Source organism: Takifugu flavidus, chromosome 5 (genome assembly GCF_003711565.1).
Source record: "Takifugu flavidus isolate HTHZ2018 chromosome 5, ASM371156v2, whole genome shotgun sequence".
NCBI classification, from domain to species: domain Eukaryota; kingdom Metazoa; phylum Chordata; class Actinopteri; order Tetraodontiformes; family Tetraodontidae; genus Takifugu; species Takifugu flavidus.
This window is the reverse complement of record NC_079524.1, coordinates 8,358,658-8,377,045: the sequence shown is the minus strand read 5'-3', so window position 1 is coordinate 8,377,045 and position 18,388 is coordinate 8,358,658. Positions and strand designations below refer to the sequence as shown.

The following is an 18,388-nucleotide window of genomic DNA, read 5'->3' as shown; positions in this document are numbered from 1 at the left end:
AATCAGGTTACTGGTTACAATAGACATTTGTATTTTTCCTAGGAACTTTCTATTGCCACCAGTGGTGAGAGTGGTTAGGCACAGCTGACAACACAAAGTATTACATCTATAATCTAGATCCAATTCATTTATAAGTTGCATTGAAGAGAAAATAAAGCTTTTTTCCCCATCAGTTACTCATTTAGTATTCTGAGAGGTTCACCACTCCTACAGTATTAAAGGAAAATGGTCCAGGCGTCTGCTCTGACAGAATGTGCCGCACAGATGCAGGGGCGGATGATTACTCTGTGACGTCGGCCGGAGGAAGACCTGCGGAATGATGTCAACCGGAAGGTGCCTCTCCACACCTCTTCCGATGAAGCTGCAGAGCACAGGCGTTTCACCACACACTTCTGACACTGCCATGTGTTGGTTCTCTATAACGAGATTGTTTCGTGTGAGCCGTGAGATGCCATTATTTCCGACTTGCTGGATTGACCCTAAGAGTTGATCACGCTGGGCGAAGAGGGGAGCAAAACGATCTGTTAACACGCCGCTGAAATACAGTCGCTCTGAGAAAACGCATGTGTCCATGATGGGTGATTTACCTAAATTTAATGAATGTTCTCTCTCTCTGCTTTAGTGTGACAAAACACACACACACACACACACACACACACACACACACACACACAAAAAGAACCCCAGGTATGAGGTTTATCCAGTATGGTAATGTTTCCGGGTGTGAGTCTGAAAGACCCAATAATGAGCCAATCAATGCCTCGTCTCTGATAAGAGGTTGCCAGTCTCCACTTGCTCTCCCATTCGACACATGCTACTGTTTCCATGGCAACTGGTATTCTCATCCTCACCCTCACATAAACATCCAGCTGCACTTAATTTGGCTGCTCTCTGGTGGATGTTAGTCATCATACTGTGCAGACTTATTCTGCTAAATGCTTAAATCATAGTATTTAATAAAATTCCGTACGTGTGGTTTTATTTTTTCTTTCACTTCATGCACATTCACGTGCTTTTTCCTCCTTTTGTTTTGTTTCTCCGAAACAATTTAAATTTAATTTTGACAGTGCAAATGATTGACTCCCAACACTGGTCAACACTTCATATGTGTATACACACACACACACACACACACACACACACACACACGCACACACCGACATATACAAATATACAGTCTATATATGTAGGCACACTAACATGTTAGACTGTGTCATTTGCTGTTGTTTTTTAAGCAAATGTCTATATCTACATCTAAGCTATCAGTTACAGTTAATGTAAATTCTTTAGTGTTGTGGATTTGAAGCACATTTTTGAAGGTATATTCAAATATGACTGGGGAAAAAAACTCTGGTAACACTGTAGCCGCTTGGATTCCTTTCAGCGGAAGTGAACAGGAACACATCCTACTGGATATCCTCTGTTTAGCCAGTAAAATGATGCAGGAACAATGAAACAGATGCGTTGGTGGCTAATAGAAAGAAAAACAATGTGCAAATATTCCACTACAAATGGAATATGTATATTATAAGAAACCTTCAAGATCAACAATGCAAATGTACAAACATATATCAGGAACACAAACATGGCAAATTAAAAATATACACGATCTGAACCCAGCAACATGTGAATGGTGTTTCATGTCGATGAGCTCACGTCTAATGTCTAATACAGTGTCACCTGTAGCTGTGTTGGGTGAAATCACTGAGTAAGAGGTATTTAGACGCTGGGCTGGTTGCAAGTAGATGATAGCAAATATAAAAAGATGGACATCGACCACACAGAAACATTAGCCATAGAGGTGGAAATGTGCAAAATCTTCGAGCGTCTGAGGGGTGCATTCTATATTGAGAATGAAGTAATTACCAGGCTCTTAAGTGCACTTTGGTGACTACCCCAAATAAATGCAGCAACACAGACAAACAGCTTTACTCACACTCACATAAAGGTGATGTAGTGACTGTGAGTTTCACAGAAGTTGTGTCTGCCCGTTTGTCAGCTAACAGCTCACCTGTGGGCCTATAGGCTTGACTAAGCGCTCATAAATGTCTCTATAGAGTCATTAGTACTGGCAGGGATTTGCACAAACAGGTTCACAGCAGCTTTGTAGTTGAAGTCTTTGCCACAATCGTGTTTTCATGTTTTGCTGTGACTGTTTTGGAAAATCCCCCACACTGTTTTCACACACCGTTAAGTGGTGACAGGTAGGTGGGTTTATCATGTGGTTTTCAGTGAAGGAGTATTTCATGGTGAATCATGGGAATCGCGTGATTCCTGTCCAGTAACCATTCTTAGTCAAAAATTTGAATCAATAGGGGAACGTACAAATGTCCCCGAAGACTATTAAGCTCATTACAGGATTTCCTGTGAAGTAACAGTGATAACCACTGCAACCACTTCGGGCTGAAGAGTGACTTGCGATCCCGATAGCGTGATATTTTTGTCAGTGATCTTAAAAGGCTGGAGCGGAAACATGGTGACAAATTGCTTCAGAAGGAAGCTCAACTCATTCTCTTGGGTTAAATATCAAGAGTCAGTCCTCCATATTCACAAGCAGCACAAACATGTTCAGTACTTGAAATGGTTGCTAGTTACCACAAGCTAACTCAAACCCTAACCCTAACACCCTGGATGGACCATTTACCGTATGAGAATGAGGAACACGAATTATGGAGTTTAGCACCCAGTCTTCCTCTAAGAGTTTCATTGTGTTTCTGTACAAAAAAATCTGTTGTTCATTGTTTGCTAATGTGAGGCTGACTTGTCAAAGCACAAAAAGATAAGGATGGCCTGACACCATGCAAAACTATGAGCAAGACTGGAGTCACGAGGCGGACATGCACCAGCGCTGCTTTTTTAGACATTTATGGGCCGAGATATTTATCAGCCTAATGGATTCATCTCCAGATCACACGCACAGATACACAGACAAAACCACTGAATGTGGACATCCTCACTGCTCAGGAAGCCTCCAGAAAGCATGGAGTATAATTAGTCAGTTTATTTTAGTAGCTGTCATTGAAAGCCCCCTGGAAATCAAGGCTGTCAGCGGCATATTTAAAGTGACTTCAATGAGATCCACCTGTCAAGCAGCTTTATCGTTTCAACGCGGCAATGAAGGTTTGTTTTTTTTTAAATGGGGAAAAAAAGATGAAATCGTTGCTCGTGACGTTCAGATGTACTTGACAGCGTGTGTCTCACCTTATTTCAAACCAAATGACTGTAACAGCCCCGTCTGACGCATTTCCCTGATAAATATAAGACTTCTTCTCACAGCCTCAGCTGCAAACATTTTACTGCCAGCAGCCGGGGGGACTGAAAATATAAAAACAAAAAAGATCTAACACTGTGGAGCCCTGCTGTTTCATTATCATCTTCTCAAATGCTGCCATGTGCCACCAGAACGGCGGAGTATGTGTCTGCATAGGTTCAGCACAACTTCAAAACAAGTGAAGCGAACGAATATGATAATTGTTATTTCCAAATATGCAGGAGTTATATAAAAAATAAATAGCCTGTCAGGGTATTATGTAGTGGAATTAAGTCAAACTTTGAGGTGCAGAGAACATGCCAGGTCCTCAAACATTAAAATCCTCTATATCATCAAGATAAATCATGAATTACTTCCTTTCTAACTACAAGAATATCACATAAAGTTATAGTATCACAGCGCTTGCAGACGTTACAGTGAAAATTGCCCAGTATTGTTGGTTGTGGGTGGAGCTTTGAAGGGCTTGCATCTGTCGTTCGGTGAATGTGTGAAGCAATCACACCTTTCCTTCCAGCAGGGAGGGGCTGGCTCTCTAAGCACAAGGTTCCTGCCCTCCAGATTATCCCGGTCCTTCTCTTCCTGTCCGTCTGTTTCCTGAGTTAATGGACTCTTGCCGGCCTCTCACAATGGAACAGCTGCAGAGCCCCAATCATGCTCAAGTTAAGCCAGAGCTACTTTGTATTAGTGGCAATGAACTTGATTTGTGATACATCAGATGGTTTTTGTTAACCATTTCAAAAAGGCCCACTTGTTTATAATGGGTCTTGGCTGTTGACTTCTTCACAGCTCACATGCTCAGCCACTCCTAGTTCACTATTTCTATCCCATGCAATGTTTACCCTGCAGCCTGTGGGTGGAGCGGATCTCGCGCCACTTCCTGCACAACAGGAAACAGAGAGACGGGCGAGAGAGAGATGGGAAGGGCTCGGAAGAGTTGATGGATGAGCTTGCTTCACTCCATTGTCTCCATTTTCCTCAACAGGTGCAGATAGCAGGATAACAGAAATACTGTTTGTTGCTTCAGCGCTTGTTTCTAAAGCTGATGCGTCAGTTTGTGTTGATGAGGAGACCTTTTGAGACACGTGAGCATTTTAGACCTATTTATATTTAGAAAGGGAGAAGGTTTTATGTGAAATTATCCAGTTAATAGGATAATAGTGACAAAGGACTGAAAACCTGCAGTGGTAAACTGCCATTATATCCAACCCATACTCAGTCCTGACCATCAACCTAATTACATTATCTGATCGATAATGTTTTTTTAAACAGATTATACTGATGTAAGTGCAATTCAGTCCTGAATAAATGGTAAAACAACAAATATATGTCTACTAGAAAGCCCACATTAATTTTGAGGCACAATTAGGAACCGCTGTTGACGTTGCAAAAGTTTTATGTTGCAAAGGTTTTTTTTTCTTGCTTCTTGCTAATGATATGCTATGTCTTCATTTTCATGCTAGTGCCTGTGTAACAGGATCTGTTAACTGTTTGATCTTGACCTTAAAATCGAGTTACAGAAGATGTCTGGGCACGTCTCAGGTTTCTGCAGGGACAAGAGCCGCAATCTACTGTAATCGGGAATTTCTGAACTGTTTGTCATACATTTCATAAGTTCTACAGATACCACTGACTCTTCTTTAACCTCAGACTTAATGACACCATTAATTCTCTGGATTCTTTCAGCTTGTTAATACAAGTCATCTGTTGCTCAATGGCATTCCAACCATACCCAGGATAACATGCTCGTTAACAGCAGACATAGATGCCAACGATGCACCAAACTTATTAGCACTGTGACAGTTTTTGCAGGCATATACAATTGTTAAGAAATACAAAGTAAAAATGGAACAAACTTTGCTTCTGACCCAGCTTTAAAGCTGGTACCATTTTGGATGACTGTTCTAGAAAGTGAATGAGCCCACAAATGACCACATGACCGAACAAAGGTCACCGTGTTCGGATGACCGCCTTCATAACCACAAAGACCGTCAAGCAGATGAGCCAAGTCACCAGTCGGAATGAAAGAAACCTATTTTGTGTTTTCACAAACAAAGTTGAGTTGGAGTTGGACTCAGATGACAGTTGTTTTGTGCCCTGAAATATTATTAGCCCAGAAATTGATATTGTCAGAGATTTTCCATCTGCAAATTTATTTTTTTTATGTGGCTGTCGTCATTGCTTTTTATAAACTTCATTAAAAAATGTGGAAAAGGTAGTAGGTTATAAATATCATTACTGTATAGAAGTAGTAGTTCAGACAGGCGAATTGAAGTGAGTGGTTTTTTTCTTCCCACGTAGTCAGATATCAAAGTTTTTACGACACTGCTGCATCGTAACCAACATACATGGTCGTGTTACAACCTCTAGGCGCTGAACTTGGTGTTTTTATCTGTGAAAACACAGCAGTGCTATAGATTTCATGAGAACTGAGGTCTTGGGGCTAAAGGTTTTTGTGCGATCCTGCAATCAACCCTGGCCAAACTGAATCCTGCATATTTGGATTCAGCGATACCGATGAGACACATTAAATCTGAATCTGATCCACACATAAAAGCTGGATTGTGCAGCCCCAATCCAATCCAGGCTCGGGACAAAGTGACCGTGTGTGATCAACTGCAAACGAGAACAAAATAAGCTCCCATTTGCAAAATAAGTTATTCAGAATGGAAGTGCTGAGCGAGGACACAAAGTTGGAGTAAAAAGATGACCAGCTATGACAGCTGTCTGATACAGATTGACATTGTTAGACAAGCAGCAGAAAAACAACATAGTGCTCACAAAAGCACCAGTTGAACCCACTCATGAGCAGCAGAGGTGACTGGGTCCGTTAGAACTGAATCACCAGTGTTGCAATGATCCTGGAGCTACGGTAACAACAACACAATGTTCTGCTGAGCCTATTTGTGCTGCTTTGGAAAGATGCATTTGGTCTGCATTTCATGATCCTGATGCACTTACTGATTGCCAGAGCACATGTCTGGAGAAAATTAACCCTTAGGCTGCAAACTGTTCGTGTGTGTGTGTGTGTGTGTGTGTGTGTGTGTGTGTGTGTGTGTGTGTGTGTGTGTGTTTAAGCCAGAGTGGGCTCTCCTATTAGTGACCATGTTGAACATGTTCTTTATCTTGCTTGTTAAACAATGAAGCTTGGTGATTAGCTCAGTTTAGTAACTAAACAGCAGTATTTGGGTAAAATAACGTGCAGGTTTGATGCAGTTGGTTAACTGTTAGTCTCCACTCTTGTGAAACACAACCTGGGACTTTCCTGTGGGAGTGGTCCTGGGATTTCTTTCCCTGGTATCCTTAAACTGCTGCACTGAAAGGGGAACTTGCATATCGCACTCCACTGAGCACTGAAACGCCTTGACAAATGCTATCTTGCGACAAAGATGCAGCAGATATTGAGTAACATATTTGAGCGACCCTGTCCTTCACAAGATCATATTTTCACACGCTACTTGACACAAATATTTTTTTTTTCCAATGGTAAAACGGTTGTCATTAGCCATACATATGAGTTGAAAGCTGCCGTTATTTTCCCCCCCTCTTTTATGTCAAGCTTTGCTTTTGTGTGTGTTGTGTGTTGTAGTGTACAGTATAGTGAGGTCTGGGGACTGAGTCACCCCGAAGGACTTATCCGTGCAGACGTCGGGACAGGCTGCATTAAGCTCTAATGAAATCTGTCAGCGCAGATTGCCCTCACCATGAAGCTTGCACAGCGGCTCAAGTACTTACATGACAGGGTTGGGGGGTGGTGAAGTGGGGCAGGCAGGACGCAAAGAAGAGATGGAGCGGGGTAAAGTGAGGCTGTGCGGGTTTTTGTAATCAACACAATTTTGAAAGAAGCCCTGTCCTTGCTGGGGTGGCTTCATACTGGAGGAGCAGACAGCCGCAGCCTCCCTGCTTAGACCGAACAGGAGTGAGCAGAATACTGATGAGCACTAGAGGTAAAGAGAAGGAGAGGGGAAAGAGAAGGGGTGGGACGCAGGGAAAGACGAGACAGAATGCAGAAGACATAGCAGAGGAAAAATTTTAAAGACCAGCCACGCAGGGCTTGAAAAGAAGAAATGCTCAGGGATCAGGGAGGTATGAATCATGAATCACATGGGCCGGGATGCCATTTATCTGAGCATCCTGTAATGCTGTGACGTGGGGCGGTGAGACGTGCTCACAAAGACCCTGTGTTTCCTCAGAGACGTCAGAGACAGACACATTGCAGCGGAGCCTTTTTTTTTTTTTCTTACAGCTTTTTTCCCCAACAGCAACTATTGCCACACACGCGCAGCGTGATGAATAGTCACTTGTCACCAGGGTATTCGCCGAGCAGCGTGAAAGTATGACATCATTCGCATGTCAGATGATTGTACATGACCGGGCTGTTATTTCAAATATTTCCTGTTCCTTTCCTCGTTCCACGCATGACTACCATTTTCACACAGTGAGCTCGCATGGTGTGAAATTTTCCATGTCACAGGGTGGAAAATCTTTTTGCTGATTTGTCCTCTGGCTTCTTCGGCTCTGGCTCAGTCCAGCTAAATGCAGACCTGAACCATGCCTGCAGCCTGGATCTGACTCACACAGCAGCTCCCATGAATACCAGTGTCTCCCAAGTATCAGTGCTAAAGCCTAAACCTTTGGCCTGTTACCTCAGGTCTTTAGTTCTGAAGCTTTGGAATTCGCATTCACCAGTGAGCCTCTTGAATCATGTGTAATTCATCACAGCAAGACAAAACACAAGAAGACAAGATGCCAGGTGTAAATAATTAAGTCCGTGGAGAACGAGATATGCAGTTCAGCAGCACGGTGAATTAGCTTGTCTGAATGACACTTTTATTGTAACCTGATAGCGAGAATGTGATATTAAACTAAAAGGCATATTTAGCGAAAAAGATCAGACTAAATGAGCAGAAAGATACATTATTTGATATATATCAGCTACAAAATATATTGTTAAATGTAAAAAGCTCCTGGATAGTGGTCGTTAAACACGGCATGAGCCAGAGAAATGACAGGAAAAACATCACTTCAGGGAGAAAGCCTGTTACCATGACAAACCACCCCAATAGAACTATCGAGTTTGGCCCGATTCCTGTGTCACTGTGTCCCTGCTGATGTGTGACGTATGACTGATGTGTCCTCTATCCTTTCTGTTGCAGTTTTCCTGCAGTAGTGTCCTTAATTTGACAATTCAGGGCCCCGGCGATACATTACAGAGTCTCTTTATGATGCACAGAAGACTTTTTTGTGGGTCTTGGGATGTTACACTTGTGTACCAAAGTTCACTAGAACTGCATTTGACCTTTGTGTGTGAACCTTGGTACACAAGTGTAACATCCCAAGACCCACAAAAAAGTCTCCTGTGCATCATAAAGAGACTCTGTAATGTATCGCCGTTTCCTTGTTAGAACAATGTTTTTCTTTCCACAAAGTTGTTATGTTAAAGCATCAGCATGACTTCCTCATTGGGTTTGGGGTAAATGTCGTCAAGACGCTCGGGGAACAGTCACAATTTTAACCATGACATTTCCTGTTGCCAACAGATGGCGTCATATAAATAACCGCATAGTGTAACATCTCAAATGTTTCTTCACCTCGATGCCACAGTCAAGCTTTCAACAGCGTTTGCCTGTGTTCCAGCTACTCCCTGTTTTATGTTGAAAGAGCAAAATACGCCAAACCACCACACTCACAGCCTCCGATTAAGTTAAAAGCTTCGCAATTTAAAAAAGTTGGGCCAAAACCACACTTTCAATTAAAAATAGTGGACATAGAACATTGCCCCAATAAAGTATTTTTGTACAGTTGTGGACGTGACATAATCCCACCAAATTTCATGTCCGTTAGTGGTGTCGTAGAGTCACAGATGCATTTTTTATGTAATTACATCATTACGTTGCTGCAACATTGAATCAGTAGCATTAACTATTAATTTAATTTTTTTTTAAATTTCTTCTGCTTTACTGAATTAAGAGAAACATGCACCACCAGTTCCTCCCACCCACCATCACTGCTGACTGTTCTTCTCCCATCCACTTGTAATAACTTGTAATTACAACCACATGGCCCACAATCCTCTTTGTCTCGTCTACACAGGGCTCGAAAAACCTCTGATCTCTCCAGTCTGCCAGCTAAAGGTCACCCACTCTGCTCTTTGTTCTTTCTATCCTCAGTCTTCTTTTTCTCCTTCACCGTTGTTTGCTAAGCCTTCTGCATCAGCTGACCTTTAAATTCAACCATGCTTCTGAATTTAGTTTTTGCATCACCTTGTGCGGCACTGCTGAAAATGTAGCATAACCAACTTCTGGTCCTTTCGTCAACCAAGAAGTTCAGCATAACAAAGCATGGAGTTTGGTGCCGACAGCTGCAGCAAACTAAGTAAACAAGGCGGGGGCGTCTGGACATGTTCAAGTGCACAAGCAAACTTGACACGAACACGAGTCCAGTATTTACAAAGCAACAAGCTAATACATTAGCTTGCGGCATCTTTTGATGTCAGTGTTTTGTGGGGTTTTTGTGCGGTGGCTTATTTATGAAACAGGTCACAGGTCACAGTCATTCTTCATTTCTATACTCAAGAAAGCTTATAGGAATATTTTCACTCTAGACGCTATTATGCTAATATTATTATACTGTGGCTGATGTGTCCATGCTGCAATTGTCCTTATTGTGTAATGTAACTAATGTAAATGCACAGAGAGAGTTTTTCTGATTGTCTTCTAAATATAAAACAACTGAACAACCTGAGCTTCATTATTTGCAAATAAGATAAGATGCAGAACATGTTTAAACCAAATAGTAACTTTGTTAGTCTCTGATGTTGTTATCCAGCAGGAGTATTCATGGTTTTCACTGTTTGTGTCACATAATAGTTTTCCTCCACCTGCTGCTGATCAAGCGGTGGGAACCCAGGCCTAGAAAGTCCTCCCCTTCCTCTTCTCTCTCTTTCTCCATTTTACAGCACCCATATGCTTTCTTTTTGTGTAAAACGTCCCTGGACTCATGGCTATTTTTGGTTGACGGGGTTACCTCACTCATTGTTTTCTAGCCTTGCTGCTGCAGCAACACTGAGTGTTGACAGACTTCATGATGTATTCCCACCGGGTACCTAGAAAACAACTGCAGGAGCCCCATCAAGTAAGAATCACTGCACTGAATAAAAGTTCTAACCTCAACCTTGTGAACTGAGTGATGAACCACCTCTGAACCAGGATGAAGTATCACACGGAAACACAAGTCCAAATAATTGATTTGGACAGTTTGCAAGAGGTCGCGTTTAGGTCAACATCTGGGGCTATTGTCGCAAATAGATGTCAGGAGGGGGAAAAGAATCCATTCAACAAATCCTCATCCTGTTTTGTTTTATTCAGGGTGTTTTTTCATGATTGTCTGACCTAAGTAGCAGCAGAAAATCTAAGGTCATTAAGCCCGAAGGGACTAGATGTCATTGAAGGAGTTAATTCAGCAAAATTACTGACATACTATCAGTAAATAACTTTAAGATTCAAATCAAATTAATATTTAATTTACACTCTGTTCCTCATTTGGGATTGTTATCATTAGTTATTGTGACATATACAGCAACTATCTCTATTACATCTAATACAAGATGTGTGAAAATTACACAATTATCCATGACGTATGCTTCAAAATGTTTAAGATGTTGTCATATCATCGTTGGACTCACTAGCTGGACTCAAACTCATGGCTCCTCTTGATCCACGTGACCCCAGATAAAATGGTAGCTTGAACTGAAACTGAAATGAGAGTTTGTGTGCAAATATTAAAAGGCTCAGTAAAAGGCAGTGTAAAAGGTTCTATTTGCCAAACCTCTGTCTTCATGAAGAGCATTCTCTCTTGTGGCTGTTCTCAAATAAGTAAATGAAAATGCTTTAATTGCCTTCAGAACTAAAGCATTTTCATTTACTTACTCAAGAATGTCTTAATTACCTTCATAATTACAAACCAAGGACTTTGATGGCTAAATGATGGTGCAAATTTCAATCATGATGTGGAATAGTGCCTACTCACCAACCTAAAACTGGCAACATCAAAACCAGTTACATCAGTCCCTTCAAGACTATAAGGAGTGAAAATATTGGTATTTATTGTGATTAAAAAACATTGCAAATGTGTGCCAAGAAAAAGCTTGCTGATAAGACAACTGGAGATGGAAATGAGTGATATTGCATGCAGCTTACATCTATATGAACTTGATCTCTCTGCAGGAGGATGTTCCCTGAATATCTATTCATCCTGTGGGAGAGGCTTTTTCTCCATATGACCATAGGAGTTCAAACATGAGTCACTGCTGGAACAAGCATCCCTCTCTCTGCCAGTGTTTTACACCCTTCCTACTCCCGATCCCTCGCTCCCTCACTGTATTCTTCCTGAGTCATAAACACATTTGCATAGAAATAATAAACCTGTTTGAGTAGATGGTTCTGCTGGTATTGTACAGTTGCAAACCTACCCCTCACTGGGTTTTATAGCTTTAATGTAATAAAGTATTCATCTATTAGAATGCTTCTGGTTCTTCATTGCAAAAGATGTTGGGAAATCATTACTCATTGTTGCGCAGCCTGGTTTTTTTATTACTAAAAAAGTCCTCGGATAAAGTTTTCAACAACTTATTTTCCTAACCATCAAAGATAGGCATGCTGTAACCCAATGAATGCTGTTACATGATCTTCAAGGACGAGGCATTCATGTAGTCAAAGAGACCCAGGATGCTAGGACACGCTAGCCCTGTCTGTTCATGTATTTAAGCTAAGTTAAGTGACTCTAGGTAATATTTGCACCTCTCTCTGCAGTCACAGCTGAATGTTGTCTGTTTGTATGTCTATGTTAGGAGATGGAGGCAGGTGAAGCATGAAAAAGGGGTGGCATATCCATTTAAATCAACATTCCTGGGTTTCAACACCCGCACACAGGATACAAATACACCCAAAATGTAAAGTGTGTTACTTCATGCTCATAAAGAGGTGAGGAACTGTGTGATAAATCAGAATCAGTTAGAGCTGCAGTGGGTCATTAGGTTTAAGTCAGGAAAGGGTGTAACCTTCAGGGAGGAGAAGGTGTGATGGCATCCTTCCTTACGGGGAGCCAAAGACAACCAAGTGGTTGAAAGGGTTGATTATCTAACTATCTGTCTGTCTTTAATAATTATTTAAAGCCTTGAAATAATCTATTTTCCATTAGTAATCTTTATCACATTGAATTGTAATTGAGCTGATTAAATGATGAAGCCTAAATACAACTAAGACAAGTTTTCCCCAATTTTGGTGAGGAAAAAAAGGTGTCAAGCAACTGACATTCTGTTCCATGGTGCTCACACAGAGTATTTTTTGACTAGGTAAAATATAGCAGGTTATTAAGAAGATGTCTCCATTTCCTTAACAATATTACAATGGAAATCAGGTAAAAGCCAGAACAAAGAAAGCAGAGCAAGCATGGATTATCAGCAAAGACACAATAACCAGGGCAGTTAAGATGTCAGACCAATTGCAATATCTGTGAAGCAATTGTTGCCTCAGTATCAACATCCTTTAAGACACACAACATGAAGTTTTGAAGATGGGGTCACAGAGGATTTTCTCACTATTGTGAAAGTGCACTGATGAAAGGATGTCATAGATTAGAACCACTGCGTCAAGTGCAATACAAAATAAAGAAAAGAACACTGTTGACCAAAATGCCATGCAATAGCAATGATGCAAGAAAAAACACATGCAAAAATGTTTATTTGTATTTTTAATACAAATACATTCATACATTCATTTTAATATAAAAGTTACACGCATGGTATAACAATTTCAGATTCTGTAAAAAAAACTGTTTTACCAATTCTTTTAAATCAAAACATCTAAAAAAAATCTATATCTGTTACAGCAATATCCTTTTGTGAGCAAATAAGCACATGTGCAAAAGTGCAGGGACAAAGAAAGCAGAAATACTTTTGATTGCATCTCATCATCCCCTGGGTCATCTTTACATCGGAAAGGAGCATCCTGAGCTTGAGCTGAAGGCAAGCTTAAGGAAAAGGATGTGTGTGCACGTTACGTTGACTGGGGAACTCGTGACTGGTGTGTGTGTGTGTGTGTGTGTTGTGTCCTCACTGTCCTTTCTCCATCCTGAGTACCACAAGCCTCATTCTACTAATAAAGTGGGGACTTTTTGATGGATCTCACATCCATGTGTGTGTGCGCGCGCGCGTGTGTGTGTGTGTGTGTGTGTGTGTGTGGTGTGTGTGTGTGTGTGTGTGTTGTGTGTGTGTGTGTGGTTGCGCACCCCTACAGTTCACAGTGCTGGGAACCATTGCTGGCCGGACTTCCTGTTCTTCTACAGGAAACAAAATGGCGGCGTATGGGAGGTCTGGAACAATGCTGTGAAACTCTGCACCACCCAGGTTATGGAGCGAGGTTCTTGTGAATCAGAGGGCAGTGCACGGAGCAGCGCACGTCCCATTTCTGCCTCAGGAACCATGTGTTAGTTCACCTTTCATCCTATTGCCTTTGTGTGAAATTTAAAGCAGACAATGCAGTTTCCTTAGCAGGTATACATGAATGTTGTTACCCTGCTTGCACACAAACGCAATTACTTCAAGTAACTCCATTTTCGTGACAGTTTCTTTTTAAATGTTCAAAATAAACAGACGTATACAAAACAAAGTTGGTAAAACATGACCTTCCTTCAGCAACATACAGTTTTCTCTCTTCCAAGATGCAATAATTAATATCGTGCCACTTGTTTAGAAAGAACGACAAAAATAAACACTACGTCACACAGCGAAATATTGAAATAAACCGGGAACAACCCCCTGCAATTGTTGTTTCCTGTCACGCTGTCACAACACCAACGCGTCATGAGCATTCTCACGTTTCAGAAGTGACCAGAATAGCAGAGGATGGCTGTTTACTGCCCCATCTTTGTTTTCAGGATGTTACGCAGGCACCATATTTAGATACTAAGGGAAATATATGAATCTGATTAGAGCCCGTTTTTTTATCCTCCCACTCTTGCGACTGGGCCCCGACACAAAAAGTAACAGGAAAGCTTATTTGAGTTTCCTTTCGAGTCAGTGGAGCTGGTGAATTAGGGACGCTGCAGTGAAACATTCAACAGAGGAAAAACGTGGGCCACGGTTCTGCACAGCTTAGAACCACCATTATGTAACAGAACTCTAAATGCTGCTCCACCAGAGACTTTTCCTTTCCCATCCTAACCACCTACAGACGTCTGTCAATGCCCTCCATGTAACATTAAAAACCTCAGTAGGTGTTACTGGATGATTGCCTCTTTCATCATGGCTGATTTTTTTCACTTCTCTCTGAGCCCAGATGTAAACTTGAGGCATCTGTGTTCTTTTTACTGTTTTAGAATGTGCAAAACAATGATTGACATTTTGGCAAATATATTTTTTAACAGGAGTTTAATCAAGGTTTGTAAAATTGATGTAAATAGAAATGAAAACATTGTCTTTTTTAGCCATTTTACTGTGTTTGCGTCAGAGCGTACAGTTCAGAAAGGTGAGGTGGCCTCTTAAAACCCATGAAACCCACCCTGGTAAAGTCCTTGTAGGCATTCAGAAGAAAAAGATGGTTGTTATCACTTATGGGGGGAAAAACCCACTTCTCCTTTGGTTTGTGTAGTTCCTTACCAGAACAAATGTGTTCAAATGAACTTTGGGGATCTCAATTTAAGGCAAAGGTCTAACCAACAGTTAGTGTTCGTGCATTCGGGGTTACATCTATGGTGCAAGCATCAACTCGTGGACGCGTTTGAACAACACTTAATTACAAACACCGTCTCCACCAGCTCGGCTTTCTTCCTTTGGTCATAGCTGGAGAGCCAAAAGGCCAGACCACGATAACTGGCACAGCCGAAACAAATTAGATCTCAGTGTTCTCCCCAACATTTCAGCTCCACTAACCAGAATCACAAGACACACTTCTTTTAGCACAACACACAAGTTGTTATCCAACCATGAGATGGACTTTTTGGGCTTCTTGCTGGTGGAAAGCTTTTTAATTTGTGCATCATTAACTATAAAACCTATTCCAGTCAGTAGCTATAAGTGCAGTCAAGCATCTGTGTGTCCACCTTGCTCATTCAGCATTCAGTTAATAAAAGCAATTATGATAATGACGCCAACAGGAATGATCAGAAGAGGGGAGGGTAAATATTTTGTGCTTTCATCCATCCATATTGTGTGAACCACTGCTGTCAGGGTCAGGGGAGATGCCGCAGTCTATCTCAGCAATGAAAGGCAGGAATACACCCTGCAAACACACACACACACACACACACACACACACACACACACACACACACACACACACCAGTCACAAGTTACTATTACACATTATATTCTGACAGGATTCGGACTTGAACTTAATATGTCAGAGAGCAACTTTTATTATTGGGCAACTGACAAAATGTCATGGTGGATTGACATGGAGATTTGAGAATTTGTAGTCCTCACACATACTCTTTGCAAAGTGTTGCCATGGAGACACCATCACCCACATACCTCTTATCCATATCACCCATAACACAGCTGTTTCCTCTGGTTGCCATCTGGTAGGTTGTGCTTCACAAAGCAGAAATTGGAGTCATATTTAAGTCATAAGACAGGAACGCATGAAGAAAAATGATAACTGCATTGATCTGATGATTTACCGATTTGCTGATTCACTCTAGTACCTGTGTTTTCCTTTATAACTGCAGTCAAGGCAAAAGTTGCTCAAACAAAATTGAAATTGTTATATTTTAGGCGTGGGATGTTCAAGCTTCCTAAGCTTATTCTGCCTCAATATACTCACCAAAGAAAAGCAGAAAAAACAAGTAGATATTTACACGAACCTTCTTTGGTTTATGTTTAAATACAAACTCAGCTGTAAACACTATTCATCCACTAAAGACTTGGCAACTTCTCCATTGGTGTGTGTGTGTGTGTGTGTGTGTGTGTGTGGTGTGTGTGTGTGTGTGTGTGTGTGTGTGTGTGTGTGTGTGTGTGTGTGTGAAGGGGGGGGGGGGTCCTACAAGCAGCAGCTGCTGTGAAGAACGTCATTCAAAAAAGTCAACTGAAACATGTGGGCACACAGCATGACGCACGTTATGCAAACACCTACACGAGCAAAAACTGTATCTGACTTTCAGAAAAAGAGGAAATTCCCACTCAGCGTTACTCCGCCCTAAAGTGAGCAATTGCTCTGCTCCATCATTTTGAAAGCAAACTGCCTTGATTGAACACAGGATTTGGACACTTCTGACACTGGTAGCATGCTGATTTGTGGTTATTTTGTACCTCCACCAAGGAGGTTATGTATGTATGTCCATCCGTCCGACCGTCCTGTTTGTTTGTAAAATAACTTGAAAAGTTCTGAAAGGGTTGTGATGACATTTTCAGAAAAATAATGGACCTGAGGAAGGGATTATATTTTGACAGTCTTCTGGTTTCTTGGGGTTACTTTAACCTTTGATCACCCTTAAGCCCCCTAAGTAACTTATTATGTTGTGTAACCTCATACTCCTACTGGCTATACTGTATACACACCCCGGCCACTTTGTTGGGTCCACCTTGTGAGATGGAGCCACTTTTGCTTTCACCACTGCCTTGATTCTTCATGTTATTAGTGTTGGGAACACTCATCAGAGATTTTGGTCCACACTGACGTCCTCCTGCAGCTGATGTAGGTTTGTCACTTGCACATTTATGATGCGAAACTACCATTTCCACGCATCCCAATTTTTCTGGTGAATGTGGAGGTCATTGGAGGACAGAGGACTCATTGTCATGTCCCAGAAACCATTTTGAGATGATCAAAGCTTAGTGATGGTGCATTATCCTGCTGGAAGTAGCCATCAGAAGATGGGTCCAGTGTGTTCAGAGAGGGATGTTGGGCAGCAACAATCCTGGCTGCAGAGTTTAAATGATGCTCATTTAGTACTAAGGGGCCCCAAGTGTGCCAGGAAAATAGTCCCCACACCATTACACCACCAGCAGCAGCCTGAAGGGTTGATACAAGGCAGGATGGATCATTCTGTCATGCTGTTCACCCCAAATTCTGACCCAACTGTCTGAATGTCTGCATAGTCAAACCAAGTATCGTTGGCCAATGTTGAAAAGACAACTTCTGGTCAACATTTATCTGACTACTTACCAAGTCTACATGAAAGCTGTCATGGAGACCAGTTTGCTGTGGACCAGCTGGTTCTGGTAGTTGGTAGTGTTTGAGATCTACTCTGGAGGGGATGGAAGCATCAGGACAAGACAAGAACGAGACCTTTGTCCTGCCTGCTGCCAAACTTATTCAGCCACACAAGATCCGTGACGCAGAGGATAACACCAACTGACTTCCTCTGGGATTTCAAACATCCTCAAGACAGACATTTTTGGGGCAGCTCTGTGAGAAAGACCTGCGGGTTAAGTTCCAACAGCACCACCTACTGGTACCAAAATCTCAGCAGTTGAAAACACAGACAGAACAAGTCTGGACATATCTGGCCTCACGCAGTAAATGATCAAATGGCAAATATGATCTAAAGATCTGTGAGACTTTGACCAAAAAAGCAACCAACTATATTATATGCCTATTATAATTCCTATTATATTAAGTATACTACCTTACTACATCAACTAACCTCTACTTTAACTACTATTGCCCAATCTGAGAACTGTAAAGAAAAATGTATTCTTATTTGGCAATCTGTCCTGTTTGAGTCCCATTCTGTTAATCACATAAATCAACATATTCTAGTTACGAAACAAGAAATGGCCCTTGATTAAAGGAAAACAACTAAAAATGTCTCCAAGTGCCTTGATTCTTTAATCAGAAACATTGCTCTTATTTTGTCACCTCAACCAGGAATCCTTCCACCAAGGCTCACTCTTGAATATTCAAGCAATCAGCAGTATTATTTGAGATGAGGCATGTTGTGGTGGTATTTTCAAGTTTGGACTTTCACATTTCCAGCAGAGTTTGTCATTTGAACACAAACACAAAATGGTGGTATTGAGGAAAACTGTGGCATATTTAGAAGGAACTCCTAGTGCTGAGCCATTGAGCATCTAATTTGAGTTTCATAAAATCCTCAACATGGAGAAAAACACTTTGCCTG

General features: G+C 41.5%; 1 long non-coding RNA gene across 3 annotated transcripts; it reads left to right on the top strand.

Moving 5' to 3' along the window:
- Nucleotides 1-2,936: 2,936 nt before the first annotated feature.
- Nucleotides 2,937-11,783, top strand: LOC130526465 (uncharacterized). Of its 3 annotated transcripts, none has more exons than XR_008950755.1 (3): nucleotides 2,937-3,120; nucleotides 10,314-10,402; nucleotides 11,494-11,783. It is a non-coding gene; the product is annotated as an uncharacterized LOC130526465 (long non-coding RNA). The 3 variants fall into 3 exon arrangements; XR_008950754.1 differs by lacking the exon at nucleotides 2,937-3,120 and adding an exon at nucleotides 3,132-4,353; XR_008950753.1 differs by lacking the exon at nucleotides 2,937-3,120 and adding an exon at nucleotides 8,668-9,402.
- The last annotated feature ends 6,605 nt before the right edge of the window (nucleotides 11,784-18,388 follow it).